Consider the following 25,418-nt stretch of genomic DNA (forward strand, 5'->3'; position numbering starts at 1 on the left):
GCCGGAAGCGCTCTTTCTCTCATTAACTGGACACATTCCTTCTCATCCTTTACCACTTCTGTAAGCAGTTCTTGGACTTCCCCAGGCAGTGCGAGTTCAACAGAGACAGCACTTTGGTCTTCTTGAATAGACTTTTCACCCTGTGTGGCGATTTCCCCTATGTAAGAGAGAGATGGTATTGGCCTCGATTTACAGATGACAAGCCAGAGGCTCCGAGAGATGGATTAACTTGGACATGGCAGAACTGAGATTCAAGCCCTTGTGTGTCTGTGGAGCCCTTACTCATTCTATCTCACTGTGCTTTCTCTGAAAGAGACTGAACAACAGACCCAGAGACACTGAAGTGAAACAGGTGTTTTTTAAAACAAAAGTTACTTAAACAAGGACCAACTGTATGGTACAGGGTTCGGGAGAGTAGCCTATCTGCATATTCTGAAAGGCCTTTGCTCAATGTCTTGTAATAACATATAATGGAAAAGAATCTGAAAAAAAATATGTATGTAGATGTACAACTGAATTGCTTTGCTGTACACCTGAAACTAACATTGTAAATCAACTACACTCCAATTTTAAAAAGTCGAAAAAAAAGAATTTGCTCAGTGTTGAGCAAAAATAAAAATTAATTTAAGTAATGAAAATGTATGTGTGTGTGTATACACACACATATGTAGATACATATTTTAAAATTTCCTCAGAGTTAAATACAGTGGAAGGTAGATAGTAGTTGTCCCTTATTGGAGGTTTCACTTTTTGCAGTTTCAATTACTTGAGGTCTGAAAATATTAAATGGAAAATTCCAGAAATAAACTTCTTAAGTTTTAAATTGCGTGCTGTTCTGAGTAGCATGATGAAATCTCATGGCGTCCTACTCCTTCCTTTCCAGGATGTGAATCATCCCTTTGTCCAGCATATCCATGCTGTATATGCTGAAGGGAAAAACATAGCATACATAGAGTTTGGCACTCTCCATGGTTTCAGGATTTGGAATGTATCCCACACAAATAAGAGGGGACTGCTGTACCATTGACAAACCATTTATAAGGATGATGGGGTGAGGGGTGACCATAATATTCAAAGAATAATGCATATTTCATGTGCTCCCTTGATCATATCTTTGGTGACTCCTTGTGACAATGACAAAGTCAACATAAAACCTAGTAGATATGAACTGAGGTGAAACGCTGTTAAATTCAGACTAAAGCAAATGTCAGTCATCATTCATAGTTGCTTGGAGGCATTATAAAGAATGAAATCAACATTTTTATTGAGGGAAAAATGTGCAAAATTAGTGTTCAAAGCCTTTAACACATTTTGCTTTAAAATGTATCTTACTATATATTGATAAGGGGCTAGTTGAGTAAATTACGGTGGATAGCACCATGCTGTCCAGTAATTAAAAAGAATGAGACAGATACACCACCCTCACACATACACACGCATACACTCTCACACACTGATCTGGAACATTCTCTAAGAACTATCTTTCAGAGAAAACTAAAGCAAGCAAAATAGTGTTTGTGGCATGCTAGCGTTAGTATTTATTTGTGTGGAAAAAAAAGGGGGACTTTGTACCTGTTATACCCAAACTACCTCTAAGTTTGTTATTTGTTTTTTAAGTATCTTTTTGTATTTCTGAAAATTTTTAACACACGTGTATGTTGTCTTTTTAAAAATTGTGGTGAAAAATAGATACAATTTATCATCTTAACCATTTTTAAGTGCACGGTTCCGTAGTGTTAAGTATATTCATATTGTTGTGCAACAGATTGCCAAAACTTCATTTTGCACAGTTGAAACTCTTATACCCATTAAACAGCAGCCCCTCATGTTTCCCTCCCTCTAACCCCTGGTAACAACCCTCCTACTTTCTGTTTCTAGGAATTTGACTCTTTTAGATACCTCCTGTAAGTAGAATCGTATAGTATTTGTCGTCTTGTGTCTAGCTGATTGCACTTAGCAGAATGTCTTTGAGGTTCATCCATGTTGTACCATGTAATAGAATTTCTTTCTTTTAGGCTGAATAATATTCCATTTTGCGTGTGTACCACATTTTCTTTATCTAGTCATCTGTCAATATATTGTCTTTTATACAATTTTAAAGTACTTTGCTTCATTTTATAATCATGAACCTGAAAAGCTGGATGTAAATGTGTGTGTGTTGGGGTGGTAATAGGAAGAGGGGTTGGGGATTGGTTAAATGGTATCTCCCTAAACTTCTCAGCAAGGAGAAAGATCCCTTTTTCTAGTGAATAATTCCCAACTTTATGTCTTAGATTTTTGTATTTGAGATTTTTCTTGAATTGAAACACATTTCTACTAAGAATAGAACTAAAAAAGGGAGATTGTGTTTGAAATTGAAGATACCTCTGTATGCCAGGATTTTCCCACCATTTGTCTTACTTGTTTTACAACCTCCATTTATCTTAATAGCACCTCTCTTACACTAGAAATGTGTAAAATGAGTCCTCCTTTTTATTGAAGTGTAGTGGATTTACAATATTAGTTTCAGGTGTACAGCGTGGTGATTTGGTGTTTTGCTGATTATACTCCATAAGTTATAAGATAATAGCTATAATTTCCTGTGCTATAGTATATCCTTGGTGCTTATCTGTTTTTTACATAGTAATTTGTATCTGTTAATCCCATACTCCTAATTTGTCTCTCCCCACTTTTCTCTTCCCTTTGGTGACCACTAGTTTGTTTTCTGTATCTGAGTCTGTTTCTGTTTGATGTATACACTGGAGTACCCCTTTTTAGTAACATGTTTACTGTGTGTTGATTTTTATTTTTCCAGATGGAGTAAATTCTTTAAGCATGAGGCATGTTTTATGATCCTGTAGTGATGAGTGTAATAGAAGTTGCTATTGACTACATATCAAGGAAGACAAGGGAAGGGTGGGGAAAGAGGAAGAAACTCCTCTAACGAGATGAGTGCTTTGGATTTTCTCTGGTTTCATTTTGTGTTCTTCACTAGTGAAGAATTTCTTCCACTTGCAGACCAAGTGTGTTGGAGGATTTGTGTGTGTGTGTGTGTGTGTGTGATGTTCCTGGCCCAGGAAGGAGAGCAGAAGCTGGAATGAGGCCTTGAAACTGTGGCCTGATAGTATGTTGTGAGACTTCTGTGTTGCAGCCTTGAGAAGAATCTCATATCTTGGATAGTCACCTGTCAGCAGGGCAGCTGGACCTTTGTCTGCCTTAGGCTTCTTAAATTTAGTAGCACATAGTAGGAATGTTTGATAAAAATGATTTGTCATTTTTGGTGTAAGTATATGAAAGCACTTAACATGGGGCCTAGCGTATAGCAGGTGTCCAAGAGGTGACAGTATTTGAGAAATATTTTGAAATAGTTGTCTTTCTCTAGGTGCCCTATCTCTACTCATGTGCCTCCACTCCTACCCTCAGGCTAAAGAAATAGGGAATAGCAACATGGATTCCACCTTTAGGAAGTTGCCAATTTTTTGTTTGTGGCTTTATGCTCAAGCAGGAAGTATAACCAGCTGCTATGCATTTGAGAGCAAATATATCTGGACCCTGTCCACCAGGTTACTGAAAACTTCATCCCAGCTGAAAGTGTCCCACTAGCATGGCTGGTCACCCTGGGCAACTTTCTTGGTAGGGACCTAGTCTGAGAATCTTGATGGGGAAGTCTGTGACTCTCTAGGGTGGTTGTGGCATAGCTGGGATAGTTTGTTGGGTGCAGGCATGGAGGAAGGGATAAGGTAGGAGGGAAAAAGGGCTCAGCTCTGTGTCACTTTCTCCTCATAGGAAGATACAGGCACTCGTGGGCCAGGGTCGGTGTTCTGGCCTGCTGTGTTTTGTCACCTCCTTGTAAATGTCAGTCTTGCTCCTGGCTGCCCTGCAAGGCATTTAGGGTTTAGTAGGAGATGTAATAAGGAATCTAAATCAGATAGTCTTGCTTCAAATCTTAATAGATCTGCAGGGAGAAAATATACCTCCCAGGATGTTTTCCATATGCTGACACAGGAATCCCATCCAGATCTGTGAGTTTCCCTCCATCCTTCTTATTCTTCTCAGCTTGCCTTGATCTTAAGCTTTTATCCTTTTCACCTTACCGTTGGCCTGGCTTCTGGGAAAAGCAGGGTAAAGGGTGAGGGAGGATGGGTTGAGTGAAGGAACTTGGGGGCAGTATGTGGATTTGTTGTTCTTAAATCCTCTGGAACAAAATGTAGGTGTGGGAGGAGGATGAGTGAATGGGTGGGAGAACACACACATGATGCTGTACCACTTGTCTGGCACTCAGCCTGGACCCTTGCTTGGTATTATCAATCTCTGTGTTGTTTCTCTTTACCATTAAAAGCATAAGCATGTACACGCATGTAATTTCGTATTAATGGAATCATATCTTAAGACTGTTTTTCTTCTTTAATACTATGTTGTAATCTGTTTTCACCTTTTCCCCCAGCTGCATTGAGATATAATTGACGTATAACATGATGTAAGTTTGAAGTATACAATGTGATGATGTGTATCTATTGTTCATCGATTACCACAATATTGTTAACACATCCATCACCTCACATACTTCTTTTTGTGTGTGTGGTGAGAATCCTTTTTTATTTGATTATGTGTTATAGACACCTTTTCGTGTTAGTAAAGTACAGAATAAATGACTGAATTATATTTCCATGGGTGGATATATCATAATGCATTTTATTCCCTAGTATTTAATATATTTATCTCATCTCTAATCAATGGGGCCTTCCCTGACCCTTTTACTTAAAATTAGTAACAACTTCCTTTTCTTTTCTATCTCCCTTTTTTCCTTTAGTTTTCTTTATAGCATTTAGCACCACTTGATATAGTACATATTTTTCTTATTTGTTTATTGCCTAACACCCTCCATTGGAATGTAAGCTCCATGAAAACAGCGATCTTGGTTTTTTTTTTTAATCCACTGCTCTGTGCTTAGAGTTTAGACCATTTCCTGGTACACCAGTGGTGCTCAATAATATTTGCTGAATGAATGAATTTGCTGGATTTTTGGTGTGCCTGTTGGGCTTATTTGTAATATTTTTATTATGTGTATTCTGTGGTAAGTATGTTGGTATGTAATCTTTATACAGTTGTCTAGTATCTCCTTAGGATAAATTCCAAGAAATAGAATGACTGAGTGAAAGGATATGCACAGTTAAAATGTTTATTCATGTAGCAAAACTACCCTTAAGAATGCTAACTTACACCAACAGCGTGTGAGATTGCCTGTTTCTCCACATCATCAATAACACTGGCTTGCGTGTTTTTCATCTTCCCCACTTGACAGGTGGTCTAGTCACCATAACATGGTAGTTGAGAATGTGACTCTGGAGCTAGCCTGATGGGGCCTGAATTCTGACTCAGCCACCTATTGTGTGACCTTGGGTAAGTCATTTAACTTCTCTGTCTCTCAGTTTCATCTTTGGTAAAGTAGGAATAATTACAGCACCTATTTCATGAACAGTAAATTACTTAATCCAAGTAAAATGCTTCGATAGTCTCTGAGATTATGGTACTCAATAAATATAACTTAATTTACATTTCTTAGAATATTATATCTTTTCAAATGTATTTTGGACAGCTGTATCTATTTTTTGAATCACTTATTCAAAATTTTTAGGGGGACACTATTTAACCCAGTACAGAGCACCTACCACATAAAGAGTTTATGTATGTAAGGTGCATATTTTCCCAGTAATATTTTCTTTGCACATTTTCTGAGTAATATTTTCTTTTTTTAACATTTTTTATTGATTTATAATCATTTTACAATGTTTTGTCAAATTCCAGTGTAGAACACAATTCTTCAGTTATACATTAACACATATATATTCATTGTCACATTTTTTTCTCTGTGAGCTACCGTAAGATCTTGTATATATTTCCCTGTGCTATACAGTAAATATTTTCTTAACAATTTGTAAGAGCTAAAGTGTTGACAGAATTGCTCCCAGTTTGTCATTTGTTTTTCAACTTTGTTTATGCAATTTAAAAAATTGTTTTGGTGGGGAGTGGAGAGGTAATTAGGTTTATTTATTTATTTATTTATTTTAATGGAGGTACTGGGGATTGAACCTAGGACCTTGTGCTTGCTAAGTAGACGCTCTACCACTGAGCTATACCCTGACCATGCAATTTTTAAATCTATCTGTAAGTTTGACATTTTTAGGTAGTTGAAATAACCTTTTTCCCTCATAGTTTTTTTTTTTTTTGCTACTAGGCCAATGTTTAGAAAAGGCATGCTTCCCTATCTCAAAATTATAAAAATAGTTACTCATTCTCTTTGAGTACTTTGTGTGGCTATGTATTTTTAAATCTTTAAACTTAAATCTTTGCTCCATCTGGAATTTATTTTGATATGAAGATAGCATTTGGGGTCTGGCTCTTTTTCTTTTCAGTAGTGTCCCAAACCCCTTTTCTGAAGGAACAGGAGTAGGAGCCTTTAATCTGTTCTCTCTTCCCCTTATTTGAAAGTAGGCTGTCCTAGCGATAGCAAATAGCAAATCTCCATTTTAGAGAATGAATTTAATGGTTGGACTCTGTCAGTAGTCATGCATTTGCTAAACTGTGGGGTGAATATGCTGGTGAAGCGGTTTGGGATCAGAACTCGCAGCCTGACTCAGGGATGGGGCTGCTGTGCTCCTTGGTGCAGCTTCTCTGCTGGCTCTGGGAGCTCCTCCTTAGTGGCCCTAATTTGGGGACTGCTTTGAAGGGGGCATTGTTAGTTTGGAATGACAAGTTCTGTGTTGTTTAGAAAACAAATGAGGTGACTGTAGCAGGTATTTGTTCACTCCAGTCTAGGAAGTACTGATAGGTATTGATAGAGAGGGTACTGAATGGTGAGAACCCATTGTGTTCTAGCTCTGCCCTCATCTGCTCCTTTTGGGCTCTAGTGCTGCCCAGTGTCTTGCCTCTAACTCATGATGGAGGGAGGATGATTCTTCCATAACAGGTACTCTGTACTGGCTTGAATAGTGTCCCCCTGAAAATTCATGTCCACCCAGAACCTGTGAATGTGCTCTTATTTGGAAATAGGGTCTTTGTAAGATGTAATCAAGTTATGGTGAAGTCATACTGCATTAGGATGGGCCCTAATCCAGTGACTGGTGTTCTTATAAGAAGAAGGAGACACACAAAGAGAAGATGAGCATGTAGAAATGGAGGCAGAGATTAGAAATATGCTGCCACAAACAAAGGATGATAAGGTTACTGACAACCATCAGAAGCTGGAAGAAGCAAGGAAAGATTCTTCCCTTGTACCTTCAGAGGGAGCATGGCCCTGTTGACACTTATGTTTTGGATGTCTAGCCTCCAGAAATGTGAGGAAATAAATCTCTGTGTTTAAAGTCACCCAGTTCGTAGTATTTGTTACCCTAGGAAACCAATGCATGCTCTTATTATCATCTCCGTTTTCAGGTAAGGAAACTGAGGCCCTGACAGATCAAATACTTGGAAATCTCTTCCGGCCACTGCTCTGATGGCTGGGCACTCATTCTGAAGCCCCTGCTATTGTTCTTATCAGCTGTTCACCCTCACCATGGCCTTCGGCTTTTGGTAGTACTGGGGCTGAGCTGCTCAGATGGCTCCTGTCTAACGCAGCACGCCACAGCACTTCCTCATCCCTGCCCACTTCACACCCTAAAGCAGGCATGCCTTTCAGGAGACTTCTGGCTGTACTCTGATCATTTTAGCAGGTCTCTTCTTGGCCCCACCCTTCCAGGTGAAATCAGGCTTTGTTTTCATTTTCTTGCAATGTCAGAGAAGTGTCAGCGACAATTTGAAGGAGGGTCACCCAGCTTCTTCTGGCACTTGTTTTTATGTTTCCCATTTCTGGCCTGCTGTATTTCTTAGAATTCTTGTCAGTAGGCAATTCAAGTCTTTTTTCTTTTTGGAGCTTTCCGGATCTCACATGGCACATGTCACAGTTCATGGCTGTAAGCAGAGATGGAGCAGCTTCACAGTAGTCCTGGTTGTGAGGGCCCTGGGCACTTGTTCTTGATTAACTCAACCCCGCACAGTGGCTCTCTCCCTTGCCAAAAGGAGTGGGAGGATAAGGGTATTATTTGACCCAGCTCATCTTCCTGAACAGGACCTTGTCTGCATGGTCTCTTCTCCTGGCATCCCAGAAGAGGTTTCCTCCCTCTGCATCCCATTGCTGTCCACAGAATCTTGCCTGTTTCCCAGTATAGACCTTTTGCTTTGGATCCTGATCTTACTCTCTACTCTTTTCACTGGACTGTGAGTTCCGGAAACTCAGGAACCGTATCTGTTTTGTTTGCTGCTGTATCCAGGACTGAGTAAAGACTTGGCACTTACTAGCCCCTGAAGAAATGTTTATTGAATGAAGAAATGAATATTGACCTTGAAGCTTTGGAATCCTGGTTTTCTTTGCTTCTTGCTGAAGCCAGTGACTAGATTAGGAACTTTAGAGGGCTACGTAATAGAAAGATTATGATGTCCCTCATAATTTCAGCCCTCAGTATTTATTTCAAAAACAATATTAAACACAAAAAAACTATAAAGAAATCTAGCAAAGTGTAAGGAAAATCCAGCAAAATTCTAATTTTTGCCATGGTGACTACTTGGATAAATATGAAATAATTTAAAACATTTGTTATTGTTGTCTCTGCTTTGCCAGCTTCCTGAGCACATGCTGTCAGAAAATCCTGCCTGGACCAGCCCCTCCCTCACCTTGGACTTTACCTTCATTTCTTCTTTCTCCATCTGCTGAAGCTGCCAGCCAGCCCCTTTCACCCCCTGGTGGTGTCCAGACCACTCCTGAGAGCCCAGCCTGGGCTCCCTGAGGGCTTGCCAAGAAAGTCAAGTAGAATGTGCACACTCCTAGAGTCCCTCATGATGAGAACTCCCATGGTGAACTGTGATTTATAGTCAGCATAGCATGTTGTGCCAGGTGATTACACTTAGGCCGTTTTTAGTCATAATGATCTGCTTCTATGATCCTATATGTGGAAATTTCTCTGTGGTCCTCCTTGCTAGATCACTGAAAGAGATTTCAAGATGCAGGCCCACTTTGCCTTCTGTATTAATGTGGGCTTTGTCAAGGCCATTTAGAGAGGTAAGGTGTGATTCTGGAAGTGGAGCCCAGGCCTCCAATAGGCTGTTTAAAGGCTATGACCATAATCAAATCCTGTTGCTCCTTGATTCCAAAGAGTTTAAAATAGTGCTGGAAACCTCCTAGGAAAAAAAGCACCACCGTAACTTCTTGGCTTAGGAGGTGATGGTTGCTGGCCAGAGCAGAAGGCTCCCAAGTTCTATTCTGGACCTGTTGATTTGAGATGTGATACTCAGCAATCTCAGATGATGTCCTGTAGCTCTGATGGTTTCTCATCTTCAGCACAGAGGCTGTGCTTGCAGGGAAGGAGGCCAGCACACAAGTCTCCTGTCTTCAAGGAGAGTCTTATCATTAGATGTCCTTACTTTCACTTAAATTTCCACGCACTTTTTTTTTTCATGCAGAAACATCTCCCACAGAGTTAGTATAGGAACCCAGCAATAGCATCCACGTTTTACTTGACTTCCTTTTATCAGAATTGCTTTCCTTTTAGCAGTGTGATTAGATCAGCTCTTCTAAGGGATGGGAACTTTGATAGGGTTTAGGGAAGAAAGGGAAGGTTGTGTGGGGCATGCACCTTGGACAGCCAGTGAGTAACGTGAGGGTGCCTAATGAGCTAGATTGGAAAGAACACTACATCCTTAGAGCCAGGCATATATTAGATGTTTTCATTTATTTTCTTATTTAATTATCATAATGCAAATCAATAAAGTATCATCTCCATTTTTGTACATGGGCAAGCTGAAAGTCAGAGAAGGTATATAACTTGCCCAAGGTCAGACAGCTAATAAAAGGCTGAGCAAAGATTTATTTCACAGGTCTGTCCAATTCCAAAGCCCATGTTGTTTTGACAGAGCTTTTCTGTCTCTACAAGATTTAGGAAAGGAGGGTGGGTAAAGAAGAGAAGAGAGAGAGATACCATCTTTCTCTTCCTCACAGTTTTGCTCGTTGAGACATGTTTAACTAGAGCACCCTGTTTATAGAATAGTACTAGGTTCTATATATAGAGATGCTGCAACAACATACGTGGGATAGATACCAATTGGCTGTAGGGGAAGATTAAAAAAGTCTTTGTTCTTTACCTCTAGGTCTTCACTGTAGTGTAACTCACAGTGTCAAAACACCACTGGTAACTCTGGTGCACTATTTAAGAAACTCTGTCCTGTCATCCAAATAAAATCTGTTGATGTGTTCCAAGGAGTAAGCCATGTTGGGGGCAGAGGTGAGGGTGTGGTGTGGCCTTAGTGCGTTTACTGGAAGCTGGTGGCACCTGTTTTGATTATTACAGTGAATTATTACTGAGTAAACAAGAGGTGTCTCTCTTTTGCCTTTCCAAGGGAGACCAGATGGCAGTGGGTATTGGCTCAGATCCAGGGGAACCTGGCCTCTGGGCTGGCAGAGGAGAGAGCTTAAGGGTATCAGATGATGGGATAAGAAGAGACAGGGCTGGTCTGTCAAGTAGTGTAATTTCAGGGGCCAAGAATATGTCCTGCCCCTCAGACTTGCCTCAACCATTTGCTATTGCTTGGAATTCCACAGGTGAAATTTCTTTCCCTTGATTTGTCTTTTGAGACTCTGTTAAAAATGATGAGACTCTAGGAAGGGGTTAGATTGTGAAGTATCTTAATCATGTAAGTGGAAGTATGAATGAATTTATGAGATTGATTTCTGAGAACTAGAGTAAGGCAGGGGCAGAGAAGAGAGAACACTACGTCCCCAATCATAGTGACAGGAAGGAGACACCACTGGGTTTGAGATAAAGGCCCTGAAAATAGAAGTTGGGACCCTACAGAAATGCTTTATTTTCTTCACAGTTTTGTCTGAGGAAAGATAAGGAGCTGAGAGTGGTGGGTATGGAGGCTGTTGAACTCAAGAGGTGGTGCTGGGTAGAAAGATTTCCCACCAGCATGCTAAATGTGCGGTCATGGTGTTGTCTGGAGAACAGCTGACAGGCAGAATGTAACAAGGAGGGTAGGACCTTTGGGTCTGTGGTTTGCTGTGATGTCCTCAGACAAGACTGTGATGGATCACAAGAAGCAGGAGGCAGCTTCCCAGAAATGATGTAAATGGTGGTGCAAAAGATGCCACCGATGACAACACGGGCAGGGTACTTCCTCTGGCCGCTGGTCACAGACAACTTCCGGTCTTGATTTCCCAATGAGCTGTGCTGAGATAGGGCTTTACCGGAAAGTAGAATAAGCCATGTCCAAAGCAGTTATAAAGCACTGAGGGTGTCCATACAGAGGTGCAGTTCCCCCTTGTTCCCCCCCAGTTAACTTTCTGGAGCCAAAATAGCTAAGCCAGAGGTTGCCAGCATAGTACCTGTGATTCAGATATTCAGTGTTTTTGGATTGAATTAGCTCCTAGTAGACTATTCATCTTTTATTTCCCAGTGCTCTCAAACGACCTTTGTGATCTGAATTGTCACATCTTTTCCTCCCCCAGGGAATCTCAGTGCTTTTCCTAGCTCCTCACAGTTGGCTTCATAGATACCTCAGGCCTGTCCTCCATTTCACCTTTAATTTTGGCTTTTCCCCTTGAGAGGATCAAACTCTGTCCAGTTGCCCTGCCTGGACCCCCTAGCCTTGTCTAGGACTACAACCTTGTTGTCAGGCCCTTACCAAGGACTGTGGCCTTTGCTTCCCAGCCTCTCTCAGGCCAGGTCCTTTCTCCGATACTAGAGTGTTTTCTTACAACTAGGCTTCGATAGGTAGAGTCCTGCCTGTGCACAGATCTCTCAGTGTTGACCACCCTGAACTCTGCCACTACACTTCGGGCTAATTGAATGTCTTGCTGGTCTATCCAGCTCTGCTTCTAGAACAACACTATTAGGCTTAGTTGAGCCCCTGTCTTGAATTTCATGTTAGCTTTCCAACTGCCTCTGCCTCAAAAAGAGCTTTTAAAATGCATTTATGAAGCTCCAAAAAGGAGTTAGAGAGTATAACATTTTCCAGACTTATTTAACTAGAGAACCCTTTTTTTTTTTTGGCTGAAGAGATGTTTATTGAGATCTTACAGAATATAGTGTTTGGTGGAGCACAGTTTTGGGAAGGTAACAAGGCTTTATCCCAAAGGAATGGACTCAAATGGAGGAATTCTAGATGAAGGTAATGTAACAGTCAGTGAAAAAAATCCTTTGGGGGTAGGAAATCTCTCCTGGTGCTCTTCATTCAACAAATGCCCACTGAGCATCTGTTATTTACCAGTCTGTCTGCTAGAATCACACCATGTGTTTAACTACTTACTATGTGTCTACTTAAGGCTAGCTCTGATCTGGAATGGAGCCCCAAGGTGGGAAAGGAGGTAAGAATTCTACATTCTTTCTCCCACATTTGGATTCTATTTCCTTTTCCCTTTTCCTCTAGTTGAAACAGGAAGTGGTGAATGGGGTGATGCCATCATGGCCAACGGTATCATCAGCTTCTGGATCCAAGTAAAGAGGACTTCTCTGAGGCTTCTTTCTCCAGGTTTGACCTTTTCTAGGATTTCTCTAGTACTGCTGAGCACCCCTTCTCTCCCACTCTGGGACTGTTCATCTCAGCATTAGACTCAAGTCTCACTGCTAGTTCAGATTTTGACTTTACATGTGGGCATCAGTGTCAGGTGGGATGGAGCTCATTCTTATGGAATGGGTGTGACATTAATGCATTTTCTACTTTGCCTGTGAAATTCCTCTTCTTTTATAAAGCTCATGGGCAGTCCAGACTATAACAGTTTTTCTCAACCCTTCAGTGGAGATAAACCCGTGTTCTGGGCAGGGCCGTCTTGTAGATGGAGAGCCATTTAAATCTAGTAGGTAGATGACCAGGTGCCAGGAACTCCAGCTGGCATAGCTGGTAACCAGAGAGGAAGCCAGTCACTTCCTCTGTATGTCATTCCCAACCAGGACAGGAAAAATCACTTGAAGCAGATAGAAATCACTGACTAAGACTTCTGATAAAGAAATTTCTAGGTCCCTTTGAGACCCTGTTGTATGTGTCTTTACTATTACGAGTGAGGTCTTTGGTTGGCTGATCTTAACTCAGTTGACTGAGCTAATCATAAAACAGACTAGATGAAAAGGCTCAGCTTTGACCCGTCCCTTAGGTATGATGCTCTTTGAACATCAACAGAAAGCATCCTCTACCCACGAGCCCCACCTTACAGGCCTTGGCCTATGGCTCTTGTCCATTTCTGCCCCTTCCTCTGAAAGATCATGGTTTTAACTGTGAAGATCAGTTAGTGAGTTCATTTGCAGGAAGGCTTGAAACCCATTTAGAGATCTTAAATAGAGCCAGTCAGTTATTTGGTCAGTCTGTAGGTATTTATCATTGTTAGTTCATCTGTAACTGCAGAAGGCTTGCTTTCCCCAACTAGTCTTTCCCTAACAGGCTCTCTACATGAAGACATTTCCTAAGATTCTGTCCTTATCCCCCCCCTCCTCCCTTCCCTCTGTGAACTATACCTGGGTGATATCATCTGTGCTTACGATTTTTAACTACCACTGATAGGTCAGAAACTCTCAAGTCTGGATCTCCAACCCAGATCTCTCTTCTTAGTTCCTGACTCACAGTGGCCAAACACTATTGACAGTATAACCTAGATGGCTCTTAGGCATTTTAAACTCTACATGTCCCAAGCCAAATTATATTCTTCATCAGCCCATCTTCTTCTCCCTATTCCCTTGTTCCTTCCTATTCCTATTCTTCTTCCTTTGTTCCTTAATATAGAAGCGTCACCATCCAGGGTGATTAGTAAACTCGTATCTGCATCACTGTCTTCCACTGTTCCCCAACCAGGAATTTAATAGGCCCTGAGTGTAATATAAGATGTGTAGAATGTGTATGGATGGTTTTTTTTCCTTTTTTTTCTTTTCTTTCTTATTGTAGTTCTTGTCTGCAAGGCATCCATAGTTGAATTCCACAGAGAAGTTAACGAACAGAAAAAAATAATAATAATTAAAGGTTAAACTGAGGCTTAGATTTTTAAGGAAAATGGCAGTTCTGGAAAGGAAGGGTCCAAGGACTAAAACCTGGTGAGAGAGCTGCATGGAAGAGGTGAGAGTTGGACTAAGGACAGCTGAGGTGAGGTAGGGACCAGAAGACCCCTTTGGGACAATGTGCAGCGGTGAAGGGATGGGGCATATAATCCTCAGCTTGTTTCTTGTACGAGCAGAGTAACTAGCACCTCCCCCACCAGCTACGTCTGTTTGTCACTACTGTACCTAGTGTAGTTTGATTCCGTTTAAAAGGTTCTGAGGATTGAGTATTCTAGTGCAACACATTAGTTAGCTGGAACCCCTTTCCCTTAAAATTTTAGCTTAAAGTGTCATTCTGTAACTTGTAGAAACTGATTCCTTCACCCAGAATTCACCAGATGCCTGGGCTGGGAGCTCATGTATTCATGGTCACTCTGATTTTGAGCTCTTGCTTCCACTCAGTTAGTTCAGATTATAGATTATCTTATTGTCTCAAGCATGCTGTCCTTGTTTCCATCCACAATGACCCAGGTGTAGAACTCAGAAATCTCCCAGTTCAAAGCCCTTACGTGTGTAGCAGACTTTATTAAAGTTTGGGATAATGGAGAGTATTTTACATTGCAGCAAAGTAAGCAACTTGAATTCTAATACTGGCTATCCCTGTCTCTTAAAGTGCTCTGCCCACCTCTCCATTAAGAATTCATCACTATTAATATCACCCAGGTCTTGGTCTTTTATAATCTTATCTTTCTCTCCTCTGCAAAACTTCCTTACTCTCTTGCCACTAAGCACTCCAAATACTTCTTACTCTTTTATGCAAAGCAGCTGAACTCTAAGTCTCCCTCCCAAGTTCACCTCTGTATATCCAAAGTCCACTGAAGGGCTCTGCAGAGTAAAAAAGTTCACTACTTCTTAGCCACACAGAGGATTTGTAGAACTTCTGATGTGTTCTTTTACATTATCTTCTCCCTTTTGGCAGCATTTCTTGTTTCTAGTGTTTACTTACCCTAGAAATGGTTTTGCTTTGAAGGATCTGTGGAGGGAAGGTAAGAGAATGTTCCCAGCAAAGGCAACAGTATGAATATAGACAGCAACCTACATAAAACCTATTGTGGGCAATGAAAAACCTCCTCTGACTGGAAAGAAGAATTCTTGTTGGGGAGCAAGCTCAGAATAGATTAGAGAGTTCAGAAACAGACCTAGGTTTCTATGGGATAGGATAGTATTTAGGACAGATGTCTAACCATTTAAAAGAAAATCTGTACCCTTCTAGTAAAATTAATTTTAGATAGATTAAAGACTTTTACATAAAAACTAAAGTGAGAAGTATACTAGAAAATATATGTATATTTTTAGTGTGGTACCAAAGGCAGAAACCGTAAAGGAGAAAGGGTGGTGGATTAGCTTTAAACAATGACAACAAATACCATAAACAAAATAAAAAGTAGATGTCAACTAGTTAAGAAGAGTTTTCAGCATATCTCTTAATGTGCACAAAGCTCTTACAGATCAGTAGGGAAAAAGCAAAAACACAAAAAGAATATGGGAAAAGTCATAGAAGAATAAATACGAAAGACCAATAAAGCATATAGAAAAAGGCTGTTTCATGTATAATCCAGAAAACACAAACAGAAATGAGATATCATTTTTCAATTGTTAGACTGACAAAAATTAAAAAGAAGAAAATATTTTTTGCTGGTGAGGGCTGGAGAAAACAAGAACTCATACTCTGTTGTTAGGAATAAATGTTAATACATTCATTCTCTCTGAAGTTCAGTTTGGCAGTATGTATCAAATTTAAGATGCACATGCTCTTAAACCAGTGACTCAACTTTTAGATATTTATCCCAAGAAAAGTGTACCAGAGATAACAAGTATGAGGACATTGATTACTGCAGACTTTATAAAGCAGTCAGAATGGCCATTGATAGGGGATTGCTCAGGTAAATTGTGGTATGTCCATACAGTGGTACATGAAGTAAATCTATAATTTTTGACATAGAAAGATGGCTCCAGTATATGCCTGAAAAATTATATAGCATGTGAACCTATTTCAGTTGAAATACAGCCATAGCTGTGGGTGTATATGTTTCTTAAATCATACAATTTGTTGTTAACAGAAATTATCTTTTCTGAATCAGAAAAAAAGCTGCTTAAAAAAAAGTAAGAAATAGATTCTGACTTAAGGGTAGTGGGTGGGTTGAAACCAGTTTTTTTTGTTTGTTTTTTAACTTTGATGGGCTAGGTAATGAATAGTGATAAAAGCAGTGATCAGGGAAGGTTTTATGGTGTGAATGGATGAAATAAATGAGTTGAAAATTGAGGTTAGGGAAACCAGTTAGGAAGCTGTAGTGGCAGTCCAGGCCTGAAATATGAAATAATGAGGCACCAGTTGGGGTAGGCAGTGGGATTATAAGGAATAGGACCAATCTGAAGGACCTTTCATAGAAGAAACCACTGATTTGGTAGTCTGTCAGGCAAGAAGAAGATAAAGAAGAAAAATAATAAATCACTGATAATGCCAAGGTGTCTGTCCACCCTGTGAAGTTGGAAGATTACTTGTCATGAGTTATGGGGGTAACTGGAAAGGAGAACCACTCTCCTAGAAGGGGAGACAGATTTGTTTCTTGGAGTTGAATTTGAAGGGCTAGAGGGTACATCTAAATGGAAATGTTCTTTAGGCTGTGAATTCCCATTTAGAGAAAAAGTTACCTGTAAAAATAGAGGCAGTGGGTGAGAGTGGAAACTCTAGAGATTCTTGGGGGAGGGGTGGGTCATATCTCGTTTCTCCCTTTCCTGTTGGCAGTCTTGACAGACCCTGGAGGGGAATGTGGCATTTGTCTCAGTTGGTACTTGAGAGTGGAGCTTGAGGAGAGGTAGGATTGGGTCTAATCATCATAATAAAACAGCAGCCACAACATTGTTTTAAAATCACTCTGCCATTTACAAAGGCCATTATATATAGCAACTTCTCTTAACACAATCCCATATATTATGCATTATTGTTTTGCTCCTTTTATAGGACTGAAATTCAAATAGAGAGTAGAATTAGGACTCAGACTCAGGTGTTTAGGCTTCAAATTGCATTTCTCATTTCTCCACTCTCTATCTCTTAGAGATGAATTTTCTAAGGAGGGAAGGGCTAGAGGAAAAGTTGCAGCCTGGAGCTAGGGGTTCCCACAGGTAAGAGACGGAAGGAAGAAGAGAGCCCAGGGGAGACACCATGTCACTCACAGTCACTGCCCTGTCCCCTGTCCCTTGTAGGCCCTGACATTCCTCTAACCAGACATCATTGGATGTTCTGTTGAATTCAAGGTTAAAAAAAAAAAAGCCCTAATCTGTCAATAAATAGCTTGAGGTGTTTTAAGTAAGGTTGGCCAGTTTGGTTAGTGCAGAGCTTGTGTGGTAGCATGGTGGTTTATTGAATTCTGGCTTCATTCTTTTGAGAGCAATACAATAAAAGCATTTGACTTAGACCCATGAGGGAAGGGCTTGTCTGAATTAATTACAAGAAAAAAAATTTTTTTGTGAAGTCATTAGGTTTGTTTACTTTTGGAAGCACATGGTTGACTCATTTGTGTATGCACTAGCTAGTAGGGATTCTAAGAGGACCCGCTTTAATGAGTAGAAAATCAAAAGTCTCTTAAATCACTTCAGTTTTCCAACTGACAATCTTATTTATAGGATTAAATTATTTAGCTAACCCCTCCTGATAGCATAGACACAAAAAGCAGTTATCTCCTGTCAGAAGTTCTGAATCAACAGGGTCTGCTCTAAAGAGGTTCTTAGCAAATTGCTAGACTGATGTCCACTAAGAATCCTGCAAGACATCCCTGCAGCCCAGTACTTGGAGTGCTTGGAGCGTAGAGGGCAGTCACTGTGCTTGGAAACAGTGGGTGAATGAATGAATGAGTGAGCAAGCCAGGGAAGGACTGAAGGAATCTTCTCCCTGAGGCATGTTGAGCTGTGTGGCTCATGCTACAGCTTGGCTGGGTGGTTTGGGGACAAGTCTTAGTCTCAGATTTTATAGTGGGGAGGGAGGAAATGGAGGTACCATGGGAAGTTTCTGCTCTGTGAGCTGGTGAGCAACCCCCCAGAGAAGGGACATTTTCAAAACCAGTATGCTGCTGCCACTTGAGTCCCAGTCACGTGATCTCCCCTTCTAAAAAGATCAGCCTGCTGAGAAAGTCTCTGGAGCAAATGAAGAGGTCCGTGGAGGTAGGAGATTTCTCAAAGAAGGCAGCTACTTTATAAGTCTTCTGTAGGAGGCTCTCCACCACCTCACTGCTTGGATTCTACATCAGGAGCCTCTCCAGTTCATCCCTGGCTGTCACTTACCCAGCCTGGCCCTGCCCGCTGGCCTTGTGCCATTGGTGATTTTTAGCCCTGCTGGAAATTACACACTCTACAAGGGTAAAGCAAACTGGGAGTTTCTGGTTCTGGCTGCAGAAGGACTGGAACCTGTCACCTGGCCCTGCCCTGTGTTTCCTTGCATATGCTTTCCTGGGCACCTTTTTACCCTCCAAGCCTGTGTTTCTGCCTGGGCCAGGATTAAAGACTGACTTCTTCAGAGGGACTGTGGGGGCAGGAGTGTCAATGCTTTGGAAGAAGCTTCTGACACCAATCTCCATGTTCTGCTTTAGGAGAATTACTGGTTTCATATAGGTGACCTAACAGCTATATTGAGGGTAGTTGGGGGACAGGGACATGGAGATTCTTCATATCACAAGAAGATTTGCCACCGGGTTTCTTTAAGCATTGAACCTGCTTTTCACAATAAAAATTGATTTTCAGGCTGTAAGTAATGTGCAGTTATTTGCATCAGAAAAGACTTGAGATTTTCTAGGCAAACTTCCTTGTTTTGGAAATGAACAAACTTTGGGAGGTCCAGGAATGGCAAAGCTGTGCCTGTGCTAAGGAGCTGACAGTCAGACTATGTGAAAGGAACTGGAGGAGACAGTAAGAGAAGGTCTCAGCCCCTTCTAGGGGAGCATTTCTCCAGGTATTTTTGAGGTCGGGGGTGGGGTGGGGAATGCATTCCTTCTCCTGGAATGCCCTGCTCACATCCCTTAGTTTGGGTAATTCCCGCCTCACTGACTTTTACCTCAGTCCTTTTAGACTGAACACCAAATGTCATGGTAATACCTTAGTATTTGAGACTTTTCAAGGTACATTTAAATAAGTGAAAACCTAAATTACGGGATGTGAATGACTGAATGCAACTTTGGTAAATTTAGTAAAAAAAAAAAAATTGTGTTAAAAAAATTCTAATATTTAAAAAGTTAGCAAAACTCCACAGTGAGTTTCTTCAGGGACCTGATTTAATTGGTTGAGTAGATTGATTTATTATTAGAATTATCCAGTCTATAATAGGTACTTGTAAAGTCCATTCATTTCATTTATCAATTATTTATTAACTGCAGAGAGTTTGATGGTAATTTGAGACACAGTGAGAAGAAATGACAGGTATAGACATGCTATGGGAAAGCAAATAGAAGAGACTGTTTCTAGCTTTTGGACCTAGAGGATCAGGGAAGTTTTGTGAGAACAAGTTTCTTTATCTTAAAGAACCCTTTAAACAGTCTTGCTTATACTCTAGTCAGAGGTAGTATTGATACAAAGGAAAATCTATTCTCGTTCATATTATAAAATTCTGAATCAATAGCAACACAATGTATTTCCTTTCCCTATACCTCTTTGCTGATCTCCAAAACAGTTTTCCAAAGAGCAGCCTTTGGTAAATAAGAGCAGTCTGCTTTCTTTTAGATAGTACCTCTGCAGCTAGCAAATGGAGGCAAGGGTGAGGACCCAGTCTGGGAGGCCACTCTTCCAAGAAGCTTGTGTGTGAGCAGAGGAGAGTTAGTGAAGGGTGAGGGGGGCACAGGATCTAGGGAGGATTATTTTTTTGAGATGCAGGCATGTCCCCATGCTGTAGGGAAAGAGCTGGTGGAGAGGGAGAAGTTGAAGATAGAAAAGAGAAACGAAAATTGTTGAGCAAGGCTCTTGGGGAGAAAGGCCTACTGTATCCTGAGTACCCGTAGAGAAATTAGGCTTGAACTGAACAAAGGACAAGGCTTTTGCTGATTTTTAACTCCATTACCACCACTATCACCATTTGTTACTTTCCTACCCTTTGTTAGCACTGTGCTGAGCACTATTAAGTCTCATTTGATGGGGGTGAGGGAAGTGATGGGGCAGAAGGATTTGGTAAGGTTTAGGGGAGGCAGTTTCTTTCTTTTGGGCTTTGTTTTCTCTGGGTAGAAGAAATTGAGGTCATCTGCTGGGAGCAGGTGAGATAGTGGGGACAGTGGCGTGGTTTTTAAAAGCTGTTATGCCAGTGGCAGTGATCTGGAGACATGTAGGAGGATAGCTGAGCGGTGCTAAGGACCCAGCTAATACTGGAAACTGGCTTTCTAGAGGAACAACCTTCATGACTGATGATTGCTTTAGCAGTGCTCAGCAACTTGGGGATTAAAGTGGAGGACATTCGTATTCAAATAGGAACTGTGTTTTGTGGGGCAAATGGAAGACTTGGAATAAGGGCAGTCTAGGATATTGGTAGCAGAGTGGTTGTCTAGTTGACTAGAGAAAAGTGAATCTAGAAGAGGACTGATAGGAAGCAAAATGTTGGGGGGTGGTATCGAGAGGCTAGAAATCTTAAGGAAGTTGAAGAACAGAAACTGTAGAAGTAAAGACAAGGAGAAGTGGAAATATAGGAGGCCATGAGCAGGCAAAAAGTCTGACTTGGAGTGGGAAGGCAGACCCCGATCAAGGGGCCAAAGTCCTTGATGACCGAGACGTCAGTAGCTTGCAGCAGCGAGGAGGAGCATAGTTGTTTGGTACAGGCCTTGGCAAAAGAAAGATTTTTTTGTAAGGTTATAGGAATAGTGGTCTTAAAGCAGCATTGAGATAGACCATCTATTTTTCCTTTTGGTACCACTGGGTACTGAAGGATGATTTTTTGGCAGAACCTTCATTGCCCAGAAATCAAGTTCCTTAAGGAGTGTTATGTTTCAACTAGGGGGAAGGAGGCCAGAACTGTCTTTCAGGCTTGCCTTCTGCACATCTGGCCTAAATACTGTGGAATTTTAGTAGTGGGGCAGTGGATAGTTCTGGCCAAGTGGGATGCCTCCGCAAGGGACTGGGTCTATAGGCAGAGTTTGCAGTAACAGGGACCAAGTACTCTTGCAGGCAAAATCCTATTTAGCCACTAGGGTATTTTGAACTGTTCAGGATCACACTGGACCAGTGCTAATCTTCTGTGAGAGGCTGAAGGGAGACTTTACAGGTTTCTTACTTAAAACTCTAGAAGTCATTAGACTCTCGAACCTTTCTATTCCTGTAGGATCTGGAATGTATTTTTCCCTCTACAGTGACAGCAAATAATGCCCTGAAACCCACATAGTTTAAAAGAGTCTGGAAAAACTCAGATTATTGTTTACAAAGATGTTTGGATTTTCAGTGGCTCAGGATTCCTTTGACATTGGTAGTGCGTGATTCCAAACATTTAAGAAGCCTCCAAATAGATGAAAACAAGCAAGCAAATAAAATTTTCACCATTCTTTTTGCTCCTTCTTAACTTGATTAATTTACACCACCACCTTGGCTGTAAAACCAGATGTGAACAGCTCAGAAAGTGATTGCCTCATCAGCTGTTTCACCATAGGAACCTACCGAGCACAGCTCCATGGCCCCCGGCAGAAGAGGCTGTGTGGCTCAGAGCTTGGAGTATGTTCCTTCCATAGCAGTACTTTCTACGTTGTTTGTAATTGGTTTTGCCACATAAAAATGAGAAACTTCTGTATGGCAAAGTCATCATAAACAAAGTTAAAGGACAACCAGCAGGCTGGGAGAAAAGTTTTGCGATGTATGTGATAGACAATGGAGTAAGATCTATAATCTATAAAGAGTTTCTAGAAATCAATGAGGGAAAGACAACAGACTCTACAGGAAATGGGCAAGAATACAAATAGGCAAGTCACAGCAGGATAAACTGGAATTTCGTCTAAAGAAATGCTGATCCTTGAGCACCGAATTCTCTGGACAAGAATGTTCTTTACGTTGATAAATATCCACGAGTAGGGGGACTGTGAAGTGCTGTGTGGCCACGAAAACATTGAAGTAGATTCTGTATCCGTGACAAAAGCAAGTACAGAGTGATATGAATAGAATGTTCATGTTTTAAAAGATACTTTTATTTACTTGGTTTGGAATATATTCATCCATTTTAACCTTTAAGTTAAAAACAATTAATTCTTCTAATTATGACATAAATGAAGTGTCAGCTTTTTTCTTCCCCTTATGTAAGATAAGAGATTTATTCCCTATCCTCACCTCTTCCTCTTTCATTTGTTTAAACTGGTATTATAAATCTTAGCTTCTGTAAAGAATTCAGGGACCTCTCACTTCCCCTCCCTTCCCAGGAACTAAAAGGATTCCTCCGGGAGGCTGCTGGGCCATCGTGCCTGCAGTTGCAGTTTTTGGTGTGATGAACAAAGAAGTTCAAAGCTCAGAATTTTTCTTGCCTAGGACTTGCTCCTTTTTGGTACTCACAGCCTTGCAGAGCCTCTCTGCCTCCTGCCTCTGATGCAGTGAAAGGGACTGGGGCCTCCTGAGCCCTGGGAGTGCCTTGCTTGCTCCCTCCTCTTAGAAAGGGAAGGGAATTAACTATGTGGCCTAGCAGGGCAAGGCTTATTAGAGCTGCCCTAGGTCTTGGGAGGAAACCAGTTCCTTGCATTTGTCCTTGCCTCTCCTTTGGAGAAGCCTCTCAGCTGGTTTTAACCTTGGTCTCAGGCACCCACCAACCTAGGTGAAAGGAATCCTGGAAACTGGCACCTTAGTTTTGCCTGTCTCCCTAGGGTTTGACGCTCTAGTACTCCAGCCTGGAAACAGTAGAAATTCTGTCACAGGGTGGTCCAAGGACATAAACCCCTTTGTCTTTCAAAGGTGGGTAATGCGTTTGGGACAGAAGCACTGCTTTCCCCAATCACATTATCAGTGTCATACACCCCAATATAGGTATATGGGAATTGTTTTAGACTTGTAAAACAGTCTTTTCTCTGAGCTGAGGAGTTCACGCATTTAAAACCAAAACTGACTGCAGCCAGTTCTGTTCTATAAAGGGTGGCACAATTCATAATCTTAGGGGGAAAAAATCATTCCATTACAGAATGGTAGTGGTGAGAGAGTGAAGGTTCAAAACTTCTTTTTGTTCCTTAATGCTGGTCGGAGGGGAACCTGGAGTGGATGGTTCATAGTGGAACTGACTCCAGCTGAGGGTCTTTGAACATCAGAGTAAGGGGGATGGAGAGCTGAGTTGCTCTGAATAATATGAGGAGAATTTAGTTTCCTGAGGGAAGGGGGACTCCTCCCAATTGAGAGAGGGTGAAGGAGCCAAGCAACATGGTAATATAAAACCCTTCTGTCTTTTCATAACTTTAGGAAAGGCTAATGAACACAAAATGATTTGATTGTTTATATACGTGTATATTTTTATTTTTGGTAAAGCATAGAAAAAACATGCCCCGAGTCCAACTTCTGGGACATGTCAGAGCAGAGGGAAGAGACCAGCTTCAGGAAGTGAGATATGAGTGAGATCAAAAGTCCAGCAGGCCAGAGCCAGAAGGGATCGTTAAAAGCATTAGCCTCTGGGAGTTTGCAGAAATTGTGGGAAGGTCATTGGATAGGGGGACCCAGGCAGCTTTTATAACATGCCCAAGAACAAGGTGGTTGCAGCTGACATCTGATTGCTCTAGTGCTGTGTAACTCGTAGAATGTTTAAAAGTGATCCACGGATTCCACACCGCCCCAGATCTTTCTTATGGAGGTCTATTTGTTGGGCTCCAGGAACCTTCTAGATACTCCCCTTTCTGCCTAATGGAAGCCATTTCCAGTGCAGAGTCCAAAAGGGAAGCAAAACTTCCCAACAAAGGGCTTGTCATTCCCTTCCTTTCCTATAATTTATAGAGCCCTGGGGACACTAATCAGAGCCAGAGAGCTGTGGCCTCCCCAGCTACACCAGCACTGAGTAGGGAGTGAATGGAGGCAGGACAAGTCTTCCACAGAGTAATGGGACCTGAAGACTGCTCTGAGCAAGTACCTGAACAGATACTGACTCCAGTGGGTGCCTGAAAGCAAGAAGCCAAGGGCAGACCCAACAAGAGCCACACTGAATAAGCTCCCCCATGTTCCTCAGGGAGGGAGGCCCAGGGGATGGAAGAGCCTGTAGTTTAGTCTCAACATCCACTGTAATTCCAAACTTTGAGGACAGTAGAGAAGAGTGGGCTTTGACTGCTCAGTGTCATTGTCCCTTCTGAGGTAAGAGCACCTTTATTTTTTTTAGGGGAGAACCACCTCCTTCCTATTCTCAGATCAGGTTCTGGTGGAATAAAGTCCATCCTTTGGTTCTGGATGGAGGACACAAGACTGTGCCGGTCAGAGAACAGCAGTTAGCATGGGCATGGTCTCAAATCCAGGCCAGTCAGGCCTCTGGATGTTCACTGGGACTGTTAAGAAATGAGTTCTCATCTTTTCCAACTGGGCTGCCAAACCTGTAGAATGTACATAACCCTGAGGCCGCTGGAGGCCGCCTTGCTACCCAGGGGGCGTTCTGAAGCCAACACAGATGAAAGCTGAGCTGTGAGATAGAGAGAGGTGGAGACCAGATGGCGTCTTTTGGGCACCAGGATCTAACCCTGCCTTAAGCTAGTCTAACTCTGGATGTTTCATTTACATGGGCCTAGGCTTTCCTTTTTTTTTTTTCCTTTTCAAAGTTTGATTTGGATGTTCGTCACCTGCAGCCAGTTGAGTCTTAATACATGTCATAAATTTTATATATAGTTCTTATTGTAAAGTGTGGCTTGGCTTTTCTTAACAGACCTTTTTATCTTAAAGTGCTGAATTGTAAGTTTGCTGTATGAATCAAATGAGACCATATATACAAAGAACCTAGCATTATCCTTTGTACGTAGGAAAAAACCCAGTAAATATTAACTATAGGAAGGAAGGAAGGAGGGAGGGGAGGGAATGGGAAGGAAGATGAGATGCTGAATTAAAGAGAACCCTGAAGTGTCTCCTAGGAACCCTCAGACCCTGTGCGGTCTTCCTATTCTAAATGCCGCTAGCGCCCTATGCTTTCCTCTCAGAACTCTTCATCATGGTTTGTAATGATATGTTTATGTAATGTTTTGATTAATGTCTGTCTCCCTCACTGACCTGGCAGTTCCACGAGGGCAGTGGTTTTGCTCACTGTTATATCCCCAGCAGCTAGTCCAGTGTGTGGCATTCTGCAAACATTTTTTGAATAGATTGTCAAATATATTTTCCCAAATTGGACTGACCCTCCTTGATTATTAGGGTTAGAACTGTGGCAGAATTGGCAAAATTAGGGAAAGC

General features: G+C 41.4%; 1 protein-coding gene across 1 annotated transcript in view; it reads left to right on the forward strand.

Moving 5' to 3' along the window:
• The window catches only part of ASPRV1 (aspartic peptidase retroviral like 1), a 100,063-nt gene that overhangs the window by 20,963 nt on the left and 53,682 nt on the right, over positions 1 to 25,418 (forward strand). The window contains 3 exon segments of the mRNA XM_064494418.1: positions 5,282 to 5,379; positions 8,633 to 8,905; positions 12,433 to 12,534. The gene's annotated coding sequence lies outside the window, so the exon portion shown is untranslated.

Source organism: Camelus dromedarius, chromosome 15 (assembly GCF_036321535.1).
Source record: "Camelus dromedarius isolate mCamDro1 chromosome 15, mCamDro1.pat, whole genome shotgun sequence".
NCBI lineage: Eukaryota > Metazoa > Chordata > Mammalia > Artiodactyla > Camelidae > Camelus > Camelus dromedarius.